The sequence below is a fragment of the Helianthus annuus genome, chromosome 15 (genome assembly GCF_002127325.2).
Source record: "Helianthus annuus cultivar XRQ/B chromosome 15, HanXRQr2.0-SUNRISE, whole genome shotgun sequence".
Taxonomy (NCBI): Eukaryota; Viridiplantae; Streptophyta; class Magnoliopsida; order Asterales; family Asteraceae; genus Helianthus; species Helianthus annuus.
In genome coordinates this window covers 6,709,452-6,723,586 of record NC_035447.2, presented here as the reverse complement: position 1 = coordinate 6,723,586, position 14,135 = coordinate 6,709,452, and the positions used below count along the sequence as shown (strand labels likewise).

General features: G+C 43.9%; 1 non-coding gene across 1 annotated transcript; it reads left to right on the top strand.

Moving 5' to 3' along the window:
- Positions 1-7,880: 7,880 nt before the first annotated feature.
- Positions 7,881-7,987, top strand: LOC118487758. Its single transcript, XR_004882701.1, has one exon. It is a non-coding gene; the product is annotated as a small nucleolar RNA R71 (small nucleolar RNA).
- Positions 7,988-14,135: the final 6,148 nt, after the last annotated feature.

Below are 14,135 nucleotides of genomic sequence, written 5' to 3'. Positions count from 1 at the left end.
CACACAAACCCTAGAACACACTCTCTCTCTCTCTCGATCGGAACCAAAGGCAGCCGAACATCCCTTTCCATCGAAGCTTTTGGATTCGGATCATCCTCTTCTCATCTCGGTTAGTATTAAGTTCGTCGATTGCATGTGTAATATGTATGATTATGAGATGATATTGTTATCTATCGGATTACATGATCTAGGGTTCTTGTTAGCATGATTTATTATGTTGTTGATTCTTAGTGTTCATGAAATCGGCTGCATGTATGATTAAATCGGATTGGTAATGTGCTAATCGGTTCGAATGTGTGCTTGTTAATCGGCTGTGATATTATGACTTGTGATTGTGATTTAGGTTGCATGATAGTCAAATGATTCGGTTTATGTCTGTATGATGATCCGATTGTTTGTTCTTGATGATGATGATATGAATGTTCATAATTATCGAATAATAGCCGATTTGATCTGATTATGAAACTGCTAAAAATTTGTTGACTGATTTACGGAACTAATTGAGCTGCTAATAAGGAAACTGTTACAACCTGCTAGTCTCGACATGGATTGCGAGTCGAGAACACCTAGTCTCGACTCGGGACCTCATCACCGACACAAAACAGAACAACCCGAGACCTGTATTGCGAGTCCTGTTGCGACTTGAGACCCGACTCGAGACCACCTAGTCTCGAGTGATATATGCACCAGTCGAGACCTCCTTTGTTGCGACTCGAGACCCCGAAACCAGTACACCTCGAGACCGACTAGTCTCGACTTGAAATCGTTAGTCTCGACTCGAGACCGTGAGCACTTGAACACTATTGGACTTTCACTGTACGAGCCCAACTGATTGGGCCGGATACTTGGACTTGTTACGTGATTTCTATTAAACTGCTACGAATACTTGTGCATGCCATGTTTATACTTGTGTACAATACGTGTAGGACATACGTGTTATACTTGAATACGAACCTGACTTTTATAATAACCATGCTAGGACGTGGTTGATCACCATATAGCTTAATCGAACTTTGTGTATCTGCCGAGCAAACCAAGGTGAGTTCACACAGCCAAGGCATGGGATTCCCGGGTTGGGAATGGGTTGGAAGGTTGAAATGGATAATTACTCGTACTTACGCTGTTGCTAGACTATATACCATCGTCCTCAGATTAGTCAGGACACTTACGTAAAACCTACGTAAATTAGTATCTACCACTGTCTCCCGGGTCGGGAGGACACTTACGTAAAACCTACGTAAACTCATACCTACTACTGTCTTCCGGGTCGGAAGGACACTTACGTAAAACCTACGTAAACCCCACGCGTACCACTGTCTTCGGGGAAGGGCGCTTACGTAAAACCTACGTGACCTTGTACGTATTCCTGTTCTCGGGCTAAGAAGAACACATGGTTGCAAATAGTCTAGTAAGTATAGATATGGGAAGCCCCCACCACTAGTAAGTATAGATATGGGAAGCCCCCACCACTAGTAAGTATAGATATGGGAAGCCCCCACCACTAGTAAGTATAGATAAGGGAAGCCCCCACTAAATGAACATACGTTTTGCTATTATGAACTTACTTTCTGTGAACTCGCTCAACTAGTTGTTGACTCTCTGCTGCATGCCTTGCAGGACCTTAGGTACTTATGGAGCTTGCACAGGGAGGAGCAGGTCGTTGTGGGACATGGATCGTGGATGCCATGTTAAACGTTTAAACAATTGAACTTATGATTTACATTGGGTTTACATACTTATGCTTCCGCTACTCAAACTATGTTTTGTTGAACATCAATTATATTGGGATGGGTTTCATTGATTATTTTTAATATTTATGTTGTGTTCAATATGATTGGTGGCTTGATCCTGGTCATGTCACGCCTCCAAGCGGTGGTACTCCGCGTGTGGATTTTGGGGGTGTGACAGATTGGTATCAGAGCCATTGGTTATAGAGAACTCGGTTTTAGTAAAGGGGAAAAACGTTTTTATTAAAACCAGACTATAACCAGAACAGTGCTCTCAACGATCCACAACGACGCTTCGCTCCACGTGCAAGACTCAACATCCTAGGTAATATGGTTTATGTTTATCTTGCCTACTTGCTAGATTATATAGAACTTTGCTCGTAGTATGCTTAGATACACATGACACTATTATATGAGAATACCTATGTGCTTACACTCTTCTGTCATCGCATTACTCGCGAACCATTCTCACTTATGCTACTTTTACTATGAAGATCATGTCTGGACGTGTTAACATGACTCAAGCCCAGTTGACGGCTCTTATTAACGAACAAGTTGCTGCGGCACTTGCAACCGCACAAGCAGGAGGTATATCCTGTAGTTATAACTCACACTAGGATCTTTAGGTCCTACACTCCTAAACCAACTCTTGTGTTTAACCTTGTCCTATTCGTACACAATAGGTCAACACGCACCGCAACCAGTTTGCACTTTCAAGAACTTCATGGACTGTCGTCCAAGTACATTCAGTGGCACGGAAGGAGCAGTGGGACTACTCCATTGGTTTGAGAAGCTCGAGTCACTGTTTGAGATGTGTGAATGCCCTGAGGCTCGCAGGGTGAAATACGCCACTGGTACTTTGGAAGGAATTGCGCTAACTTGGTGGAACGCGCAAGTTCAGATTTTAGGGTTGGCAACTGCTAACGCCACCCCTTGGAACGATTTTAAGGAACTGATCAAGCGAGAATACTGCACGCGTGATGACATCCACAAGTTGGAAGTGGAGCTTTATCACCTGAAGATGACGGGGTCAGAAATCGAAGCTTACACGAAACTATTTAGATGTATATTTAAGCCCCTTTTTACACTTTTAGCCAAGTTTTAAATTTATAAAACACGATATTTACTAACACTAAACACACATATGGGCAAGTGCACCCATCGTGGACGTAGTATAGTGTTGGTAAGATACCGAGGTCGTCCAAGGACACAAGAGCTTTTAATACCGGTTTATCCTCAACGTCTAATCAAATCAAAAAGTGAGAAAAAATGTTTTAAACTAAGAAAAAATAAAAACTAACTAAATGCTGAAAAATAAAATAAAATAAAAACAGATAGACAAGATGAATCACTTGGATCCGACACGTGTGTTAGTATAACCTTTGATTATTTTTGCACTTTTGCACTTGTTTAAGAGATTATCTTAGTTATTGTAGTAGGCCCCTCTTTTGAAGGCGACGTTACCCTCAACCCAGTAGTTTGAGTCAGCAAGGATACAATCCTAAAGGGTCGGATTATTGAAAGATAATGAATTAAGTTATTAATGCAAATTGTGGTAGGCCCCGCTTTCGGCGGTGACGTTACCCTCGGCTAAGTAGTCTGAGTCAGCAGGGATACAGTCCTAAATAGCCGGGTTATAGTATTAATAGTAGTTAACTTATGAGGGGGTCAAAGAGTTTGGATCCCCGCCATCCAATACCTATGGGTATTGAAGGAGATCCTACTAAATTTGACCCAGGTCCCAAGCAGGACCTCTAAACGCTGAACAAGGGCAAGACCCTTACCAAACCGTTCCCTTAACCCCCGACCAGGTAGCCAACATACCTCCATATAGACCGTGGAGATATGAATGGTGAAAATCTTTTATTTTATATAGACAGTAAAATAACGCCAAGACACCACGGACAAACGATAAGGAAAGATCACCTTCAACATAAGTAACTAGTTATTAAAGTCATTAATACAAAACCAAATAAAAAGTGCAAAAGATTAAAAATAAAAAGTATTATACTAAACACTTGTCTTCACTAAGTGATGTAAGAGACTTAGGCAAACATGGCCTTGATTGTCAAGAACTCTTACGATCAATCTTGGATCCCGAGACGACTCACACACTCTATGATGGACAATGGATGATGGTGGTGGATGATGGTGTTATGGTGGTGGTGGGTGGTGGATGAAGTGTGAGAGAGGTGGTGTGCCAAGGGATGAGATGGAATGAAACCAAGCACCCCTATTTATAGGCTGAACAGAAGGCTGGGCACGGCCCCGTGTCCGCTGGACACGCCCCCGTGCCCCTCTGACACTCTCTCTCTTCATTAATTGTAATTCGCAATTACAATTAATGCGCCTGCTGTACTTTCACCACGCCCCCGTGCCCGCTGGACACGGCCCCGTGGTGGGCAATGGAAGCTTCTACTAGTTTGTCTTTTCTGCTGCTTCTTGGGCACGGCCCCGTGTTCGCTGGACACGGGGCGTGTTCAGTCTTCTGTTTTCTCTTCTTTGCCTTGGGGGGTGCCGTTGAGGGTCCGGGCAGTCTACTTTTATTCCTTTTCTTGTATTTATGCTAGATATAGTTGTCTTTTTGCTTCTTTTGTGATTTTGAGCTCATTTCATCCTGAAAATACAAAAGAAAGACAAAAACACTTTTTTTCCAACATTAGTACTTAAAAAGGGTTAGTTTTATGCCTTAATTGATGTGAATTATATGTTGCATTTTACACACATCAAATACCCCCACACTTGAACTTTTGCTTGTCCTCAAGCAAAACTCTTTAAATGTGGCTTACACTCCCAAATGGAATAGGTAGAAGAGAAAGTTTTTAGCTTGTCCTAGAGTGTCGGGAATCCAAGGACTTTGTAAGTTTTATTTTTATTTATTTACAATCCTATTCGTTATGATTTATTTTGAACGTTTCATAAGATAAATTACTTATTCGGGCATAGCATGCCTTATTAAAATTCCATTTATATACAAGTTCACATACCTCGCGGGATATCACTCAACACTCGGCCGAAGGTGTAAATTTTTTTTTAGTGAATCACTCGTGAGCGGCATGGAACTTACGCCTTCCATAGGCTTGCCAAGCAATCAATCCTTCTCCTTTTTAACTTTTTACCTTTGTAAATATCAAGAGGACTTTTGGGGTGAAGGGTTAGGCTTGGGTTAAAGGTGGTTGGTTGGGTTAGTTAGAAAAAAGGGCGAAAATCGTAAAAAGCGTCGGTTTCCGTGACATACCTTGTTTTTAGTGACTTTTTATTTTGAAGTATTTCTCCAAACAAGCTTTTATATAGCTTTTGTTTGTTTTTGACTTCATCATTGATTGTTTTTTTTTTTTTTCATCACATAAAAAGGCGAGTTTACGAAAAACCGAGCTTGTTACTAAAATAAAGGGTGAAAAATAAAAAGGGTTTTTTTGGTGGGTAAAAAGAGTTTTGGGGTAATGAAATGAAAGGTTTAGGCTCAAAGGGGCTATCTAGAGGGATTTTGGGTAGGTGGCAAAAAAAATGAAAAATAATGGTTTAGAAAGAAAAATATGGTTAGTCCTAATGTCTCCATCACTTACTTACTTGGGTTTAAGTTGGTAAGGACCGGGAATGTATCGTCGTGGCAAGTTCTAGAGTTGTAAGAACCAAGCGGCTATTCACACAAGAAACGAAAAATGAGCATTTAGTCTAAATATGTATATTTTTATGCTCAATAAAGGCTCAAAACTCACTTTTGTGGGAATGGGTTTTTAATGTGATCAAGTATATATAATCGAATTCTTAACTAGACTTGTTATGCCGTTTCGTAATTTTCTTATGTTGGTTCTTTGTTATCACGACGCTATCGGTTGTAAATTTGTAAAAATATAACCTTTTTAGAACTTGTTATTCCCAAATTAAACTAAGACAAGGAAAAAAACGAAAAAGTTTTTGAAAAAAATTTGGGGTGTTTAGCGGTTCCAATAGAGTTTTGTGTAAGGCTTGTATTTAGGATTTGCAAAAGTTAAGGTTTTAGCATCCCCCCCACACTTAAATTACACATTGTCCTCAATGTGTCCAAAAATAAGGTTTTTGGTTGATTAGAATGTGTAAAAGTAGGTTAAAAAGCAAAGATTTATGTTACTGGCATCCTGGACACGGCCCCGTGGTGACCGGGCACGGCCCCGTGGTCAGGTGCCAGTAACAAAAATTAAAGAATTAAAACAGAAGCCTGGACACGGGGGCGTGTCCGCTGAACACGGCCCGTGTCCAGTTACCTGAACTGGGTGTTTTTCTGCAGGTGGCTCAGCACGGGGTCGTGTTGGTTGGGCACGGCCCGTGTTGAGCCTTCTGTGATGGAGATTTGTGTCGGGTTGCTCTGTTCTTCGTGCATGGGTCCATTTTTCTCGTTCCCCTTTTCATCCATTACCACCATGAGTGTGTTTTATTCTGCAAAATAAAACTAAAAGATTAAACTAAACTAAGGATAGTTCCGCGGAATGCCTCCGTGGTGCGCCACGTTTATAAGGGTCCTTGGCTAGACCCGATTCGAGGTTATATATTTTCTGAGTGGGATGCCTGGCGTCCCATGTTACACCGTCGGAGAGCAGCATCCAAGCTTGAATCAATAACCTTCATGTAATTGACCGGGTCGTCGTCCTCTATTCTCTTCCCAACTCCGAACTTCACTTCATCATCCCCATACCTCAAGGTGAGTGTCCCGTCATTCATATCTACCACTGCTTGGGCTGTGGCAAGGAAGGGTCTCCCTAGTATAAGGGGGACCTCGGTGTCTTCCTCCATATCGAGTATGACAAAGTCAGCTGGATAAACGAATCTGCTTACCTTTACCAAGACATTCTCGATGACACCTTGTGGGAATTTGACGGATCGATCAGCGAGTTGTATGCTCATTTTTGTAGGGCTCGTGGTTCCCAAGCCGAGTCTTTTGAACATTGATGAGGGCATGAGGTTAATGCTAGCCCCTAGGTCGGCTAAGGCATTGCGAACGGGCGATCCCCTATTGAGCACGGAATCGTGAAGCTTCCGGGATCGATTTTCTTTTGGGGAAGTTTATTGAGCACGAGGGCAGAGCATTCTTCGCCTAAATTGACTAATTGCAAATTTTCAATTTTCTTCTTATGCGTAAGGAAGTCCCTCATGAATTTAGAGTATTTGGGCATTTGGGTTAGGACTTCGATAAAAGGAATATTGACGTGCAATTGTTTTAACAGACTTTCGAATTTTGCGAATTGCTCATTTGTCTTTTGACGAATTAACCTACCAGGGTACGGAACTCGAGGAGCCTTGGTCGGCTCTGGTGATGGAGGAGAGTTCTTCTCATGCAGAGGTGTCGGTACTGTTTCTTCCGTTGGCGGTGGCACTTCTGCAGGCCCTACGGTGCGGTTTCGTAGTGTGATGAGGTGAACTTGCGCCTTTGGGTTTGTTTCGGTATTGCTAGGTAATGCGCCTTGCGGTCTCTCGGAAAAATTTTGAGCTATTTGATTTAATTGTTTTTCTATGTTTTGAATGCTAGCTTGTTGATTTCTAAAATTAGATTCTAATTGTAGAAATCTTTCCGAGTTTTTCTTATCAGTGTCAGAGACGAGGCGAGATATAGTATCTTCGAGCCTTTCTCGTCCACCTTGTTGTTGAGTGAAATTTTGTGACTCATTTCTTGGTTGCTGAAAGTTTGTTCGTTGGGTTTGTTGGTTACTACTATTGCCGGGTTCCCTCCAACCGAGGTTTGGGTGGTTTCGCCATCCTTGGTTGTAAGTTCCCGTTGGGGGACCCGACGGCCTAGGTCTATTATCAATGTAGTTTACCATTTCTTGTTGATCGTCCGTTTCTTTCATGCAACTCCAATTTTCATGTGACCCACCACATCCTTCACAAGCCATAACCGAGACTGTTTTTGTTATTTCCAATTTTTTTATTTTTGAAGAAAGGGCCTCGATTTGGGCTTGTAAAGAAGTGCTTTCGTCGACCTTATGGGCGCCCGGGGCGATAGACTTATTTCCCCGGGGGGTATGCCATTGAAAATTGGTTTGAGCAATTTCCTCAATCTGATTATACATTTCGTGTGGGCGTCGGTTACCTAAAAGTCCCCCGGAGCTAGAATCAAGTGTCTGCCTAGTGTGTGGCAACAATCCATTATAGAAAGTGGATACTTGTTGTCATATTGCGAGGCCGTGATGGGGACACTTGCGTAATAGCTCCTTGAACCTTTCCCAAGTTTCATATAAGGATTCCCCGTCCTCTTGTGAATATGTATTAATTTCAGTCATTAACTTAGCAGTTTTAGCAGGAGGGAAATACTTATATAGAAATTTTTGGGCTAGTTCATCCCAGGTGTTTACCGATCCAGCTGGGAGGGCGTTGAGCCAAGCTTTCGCTCGGTCTTTTAGTGAGAAGGGAAACATACGGAGGCGGATGGCGTCGTTTGATGCTCCATTGATCCGAAAGGTATCACATATTTCCAAGAAATTAGTTATATGTAGATGGGGATCCTCGTCCGCAAGCCCGTGGAAGGTTGCGGAGTTTTGGAGCATTTGTATCAAATGCGGCCGAAGTTCGAAGTTATTGGCTTCGACATTCGGAGCATTGATAGCGGCGCCTAGATTACCCACGGTGGGTCGTAGATAATCCATAAGGGTATGTTGGTCCGCCATTGGAGGTGGATCACCCGAAACCTTCTCTTGGTTTTTGGCTTTTAACCTTTTTCTGAGAAAGCGTTCGGGTTCTTCTAGTGGTTCTTTTATGTCTTTATTGGAACTGGAGCTCATACACTACGTGAGGTTGGCGTCGGGTTCCAAGTCCTGCAACAAAAACAGAAAAGAATGTTGGTCAGAAGGTTCACCACGGCCCCGTGTTGAGCGAACACGGCCCGTGGTCGGAATTTCAGTGATTGTTTTCCAGATCCCAGTTACTGGAAGTTGGACACGGCCCCGTGTTGCACCGGCACGGCCCCGTGGTCAGCCTTCTGTAACTTGGAAAACAAAAACTGCAAGTAACGATGCTGAGCACGGCCCGTGTCCGACCAGGCACGGCCCCGTGCTGAGCTCTGCAGAAGCTGAAAATCTACGAAAAATCCTAAAAATTAAAGAAAAAAATAAAAATATGATTAGGCCGTTGATTCCTAACTTTCTTAAAATCCTTGTGTCCCCGGCAGCGGCGCCAAAAACTTGATGTGCGTGAAGTGTGTTATATTTTAGATGTATATTTAAGCCCCTTTTTACACTTTTAGCCAAGTTTTAAATTTATAAAACACGATATTTACTAACACTAAACACACATATGGGCAAGTGCACCCATCGTGGACGTAGTATAGTGTTGGTAAGATACCGAGGTCGTCCAAGGACACAAGAGCTTTTAATACCGGTTTATCCTCAACGTCTAATCAAATCAAAAAGTGAGAAAAAATGTTTTAAACTAAGAAAAAATAAAAACTAACTAAATGCTGAAAAATAAAATAAAATAAAAACAGATAGACAAGATGAATCACTTGGATCCGACACGTGTGTTAGTATAACCTTTGATTATTTTTGCACTTTTGCACTTGTTTAAGAGATTATCTTAGTTATTGTAGTAGGCCCCTCTTTTGAAGGCGACGTTACCCTCAACCCAGTAGTTTGAGTCAGCAAGGATACAATCCTAAAGGGTCGGATTATTGAAAGATAATGAATTAAGTTATTAATGCAAATTGTGGTAGGCCCCGCTTTCGGCGGTGACGTTACCCTCGGCTAAGTAGTCTGAGTCAGCAGGGATACAGTCCTAAATAGCCGGGTTATAGTATTAATAGTAGTTAACTTATGAGGGGGTCAAAGAGTTTGGATCCCCGCCATCCAATACCTATGGGTATTGAAGGAGATCCTACTAAATTTGACCCAGGTCCCAAGCAGGACCTCTAAACGCTGAACAAGGGCAAGACCCTTACCAAACCGTTCCCTTAACCCCCGACCAGGTAGCCAACATACCTCCATATATACCGTGGAGATATGAATGGTGAAAATCTTTTATTTTATATAGACAGTAAAATAACGCCAAGACACCACGGACAAACGATAAGGAAAGATCACCTTCAACATAAGTAACTAGTTATTAAAGTCATTAATACAAAACCAAATAAAAAGTGCAAAAGATTAAAAATAAAAAGTATTATACTAAACACTTGTCTTCACCAAGTGATGTAAGAGACTTAGGCAAACATGGCCTTGATTGTCAAGAACTCTTACGATCAATCTTGGATCGCGAGACGACTCACACACTCTATGATGGACAATGGATGATGGTGGTGGATGATGGTGTTATGGTGGTGGTGGGTGGTGGATGAAGTGTGAGAGAGGTGGTGTGCCAAGGGATGAGATGGAATGAAACCAAGCACCCCTATTTATAGGCTGAACAGAAGGCTGCGCACGGCCCCGTGTCCGCTGGACACGCCCCCGTGCCCGTCTGACACTCTCTCTCTTCATTAATTGTAATTCGCAATTACAATTAATGCGCCTGCTGTACTTTCACCACGCCCCCGTGCCCGCTGGACACGGCCCCGTGGTGGGCAATGGAAGCTTCTACTAGTTTGTCTTTTCTGCTGCTTCTTGGGCACGGCCCCGTGTTCGCTGGACACGGGGCGTGTTCAGTCTTCTGTTTTCTCTTCTTTGCCTTGGGGGGTGCCGTTGAGGGTCCGGGCAGTCTACTTTTATTCCTTTTCTTGTATTTATGCTAGAATTAGTTGTCTTTTTGCTTCTTTTGTGATTTTGAGCTCATTTCATCCTGAAAATACAAAAGAAAGACAAAAACACTTTTTTTCCAACATTAGTACTTAAAAAGGGTTAGTTTTATGCCTTAATTGATGTGATTTATATGTTGCATTTTACACACATCAACAAGCTACCGAAACGTATCAGCGCTACTACTGCTACCACATCAGCCGCTACTCCTGCTACCCCCAGTGACAACAAAAGAAAGTGGGAAGGGGATTCTAGCAAAGGTTCAGCAACAGTTCAGTCTCAGGCTCAGCAACAGAAGACTGACCACTACCAGAGTCCCAGTCAGCAGTTTTCTGGTAGTCGTGGGCAGAGAAGGTATCAAGGAAATCTCCCAAAGTGCCACAACTGTAACAGGCACCACAGCGGCCAGTGGAACAAGGGTCGTTGCCAAAGGTGTCTCAAGATGGGCCACGAGGCCAAGGACTGTAGGAGCCCACGACCTGCGAATCAGAATCAGCAACCGCAACTACCAGCTCCACAGAACCAGCAACAGTGAGGCAACAGGGGATGCTTTCAGTGTGGTGCTGAAGGCCATTTCAAACGTGATTGCCCTCAATTGAACCAGAACCAGAATCGCAACAATAACAATCAGGGCAATGGTAACAACGGTGGGAACAATAATGGCAATGAAGCTAGGGGTCGAGCTTTCGTGCTGGGTCAGGGCGACGCAAGGAATGATCCCAACGTAGTTATGGGTAAGTTTCTTCTCGACGATTTTTACGTTACTGTTTTGTTTGATTCGGGTGCGGATACAAGTTATATGTCTTTGAAAGTTAGCCAAATGTTAAAACGTACACCCACACTTCTAAACACCAAGCATGTCGTAGAGTTAGCTAATGGTAAGAGTCTAGAGGCCACGCACATAGTTCAGGGTTGTAATCTTATCCTCGCGGGTCAGACTTTCTCGATCGATCTCATCCCCATAGTTTTGGGTAGTTTCGACATCGTCATTGGTATGGACTGGTTATCTCAACATCACGCAGAGATCTTGTGCAAAGAGAAGATTGTTCGTATCCCTCGTTCTGGTCGGGAACCTCTCGAAGTTCAAGGCGACAAGAGTGGTGCTGTGGTTGGCATCATCTCCTTCTTGAAGGCTCAGAAGTGTTTGCGTAAGGGCCACACTGCCATTCTGGCACTTGTCACTGATGCATCAGCAAAGGAAAAGAAATTGGAAGATATTCCAGTAGTACGCGACTTCCCTCAGGTGTTTCCTGAAGATTTACCTGGTCTACCGCCTCATCGTCAGGTCGAATTTCAAATCGAGCTCGCTCCGGGAGCAGCACCCATAGCTCGAGCACCGTATCGATTAGCTCCAACAGAATTGGAAGAACTCTCTACGCAACTACAAGAGCTCTTGGATAAGGGCTTTATTCGTCCTAGCTCTTCGCCTTGGGGAGCTCCAGTGTTATTTGTGAAGAAGAAGGACAGTACCTTCAGAATGTGCATTGATTACCGGGAACTTAACAAGGTGACGGTGAAGAACCGTTACCCTCTTCCGCGCATAGACGACTTATTCGACCAGTTGCAAGGGTCGTGCTACTACTCTAAGATAGACTTGAGGTCAGGTTACCATCAGCTGAGAGTCCGGGAGGAGGACGTCTCCTAGACAGCATTCAGAACTCGCTACGGCCACTACGAGTTCCTAGTCATGCCATTCGGGCTAACGAACGCACCAGCAGTCTTTATGGACCTTATGAACAGGGTGTGCAAACCCTACTTAGACAAGTTTGTGATTGTATTCATTGACGACATTCTGATCTACTCCAAGAGTCAGGAGGAACATGAACAGCACTTACGGCTTATCTTGGAACTTCTTCGGTCAGAACAGCTGTACGCCAAGATTTCGAAATGTGACTTCTGGCTTCGTGAAGTCCACTTTCTAGGCCACGTAGTAAACAAGGATGGGATCCATGTCGATCCATCCAAGGTTGATTCGATCAGGAACTGGCCTGCACCGCGTACACCAACGGAAATACGCCAATTCTTGGGTTTGGCGGGGTATTACAGGCGATTCATTAAGGATTTCTCAAAGATTGCACATCCACTTACGCTACTGACACAGAAGGGTGTCACCCCACGAAACCGCTTTTTAGCACTTAAAGGATAGACTCTACAGTGCACCTATCCTCTCATTGCCAGAGGGCACGGACGATTTCGTGGTTTATTGTGATGCATCCATTCAGGGTCTTGGATGTGTATTAATGCAGCGCGACAAGGTAATTGCTTACGCTTCGCGCCAACTTAAGGTTCATGAACGGAACTACACGACGCACGACTTAGAGCTGGGAGCTGTTGTTTTCGCGCTTAAGATACGGCGACACTACCTGTACGGTACCAAGTGCACTATCTACACCGATCACAGGAGTTTTGAGCATATCTTCAAGCAGAAGGAGTTGAACATGCGTCAACGTCGATGGGTTGAACTACTGAACGATTATGAATGCGCTATCAAATACCATCCAGGCAAAGCCAACGTAGTGGCTGACGCTCTCAGTCGAAAAGACACTCTACCTAGACGCGTACGAGCATTGCAACTCACCATTCAGTCTAGTCTTCCAGCACAGATACGAGATGCTCAGGTAGAAGCATTGAAACCAGAAAACGTCAGGGCTGAAGCCTTACGCAGCTCAAGGCAACGATTAGAACAGAAGGAAGACGGTGCCTACTATGTAACAGGGCGTATTTGGGTCCCACTTTATGGCGACTTGCGTGAGCTAGTGATGGATGAAGCTCACAAATCGCGCTACTCGGTACATCCAGGGTCGGATAAAATGTACCACGACATCAGAACTACGTATTGGTGGCCTAGCATGAAGGCCCACATCGCTACCTATGTCGGCAAGTGCTTGACCTGTGCAAGAGTTAAGCCAGAATATCAGAAACCAGCAGGCTTACTTCAGCAACCAAAGATACCACATTGGAAATGGGAGGAAATTTCCATGGATTTCGTTACTAGCCTACCTAGATCCCAGCGTGGGAACGATACGATTTGGGTGATCGTGGATCGACTCACCAAGTCTGCTCATTTCCTGGCGATCAAAGAAACAGACAAGTTTTCCACACTAGCAGACATATACTTGAAGGAAGTAGTCTCAAGGCACGGGGTGCCCACCTCTATCATTTCGGATCGCGATGCACGATTCACATCAGAACTATGGCAAGCAATGCACAAGGCTTTTGGCTCTCGGTTAGATATGAGCACGGCTTATGACCCTCAGACGGATGGGCAGTCTGAGCGCACGATTCAAAGCTTAGAAGACATGCTTCCGGCATGTGTTATCGATTTTGGCAACAGCTGGGAAAAACATCTCCCTTTAGTGGAGTTTTCGTACAATAACAGTTACCACACCAGCATACAAGCCGCTCCATTCGAGGCATTGTACGGGCGTAAATGCCGGTCACCTCTCTGTTGGGCAGAGGTGGGGGATAGTCAGATCACGGGTCCAGAACTTATAGTGGACACCACGGAAAAGATTGCACAAATACGACAACGCATGGCGGCAGCTCGCGACCGTCAGAAAAGCTACGCGGATAAGCGTAGGAAGCCATTGGAATTTCAGGTCGGGGATCGGGTTTTACTCAAAGTCTCACCCTGTAAGGGTGTGGTTCGTTTTGGCAAACGGGGCAAGCTCAATCCGCGGTATGTCGGACCATTCGAAATCATAGAAAGGATAGG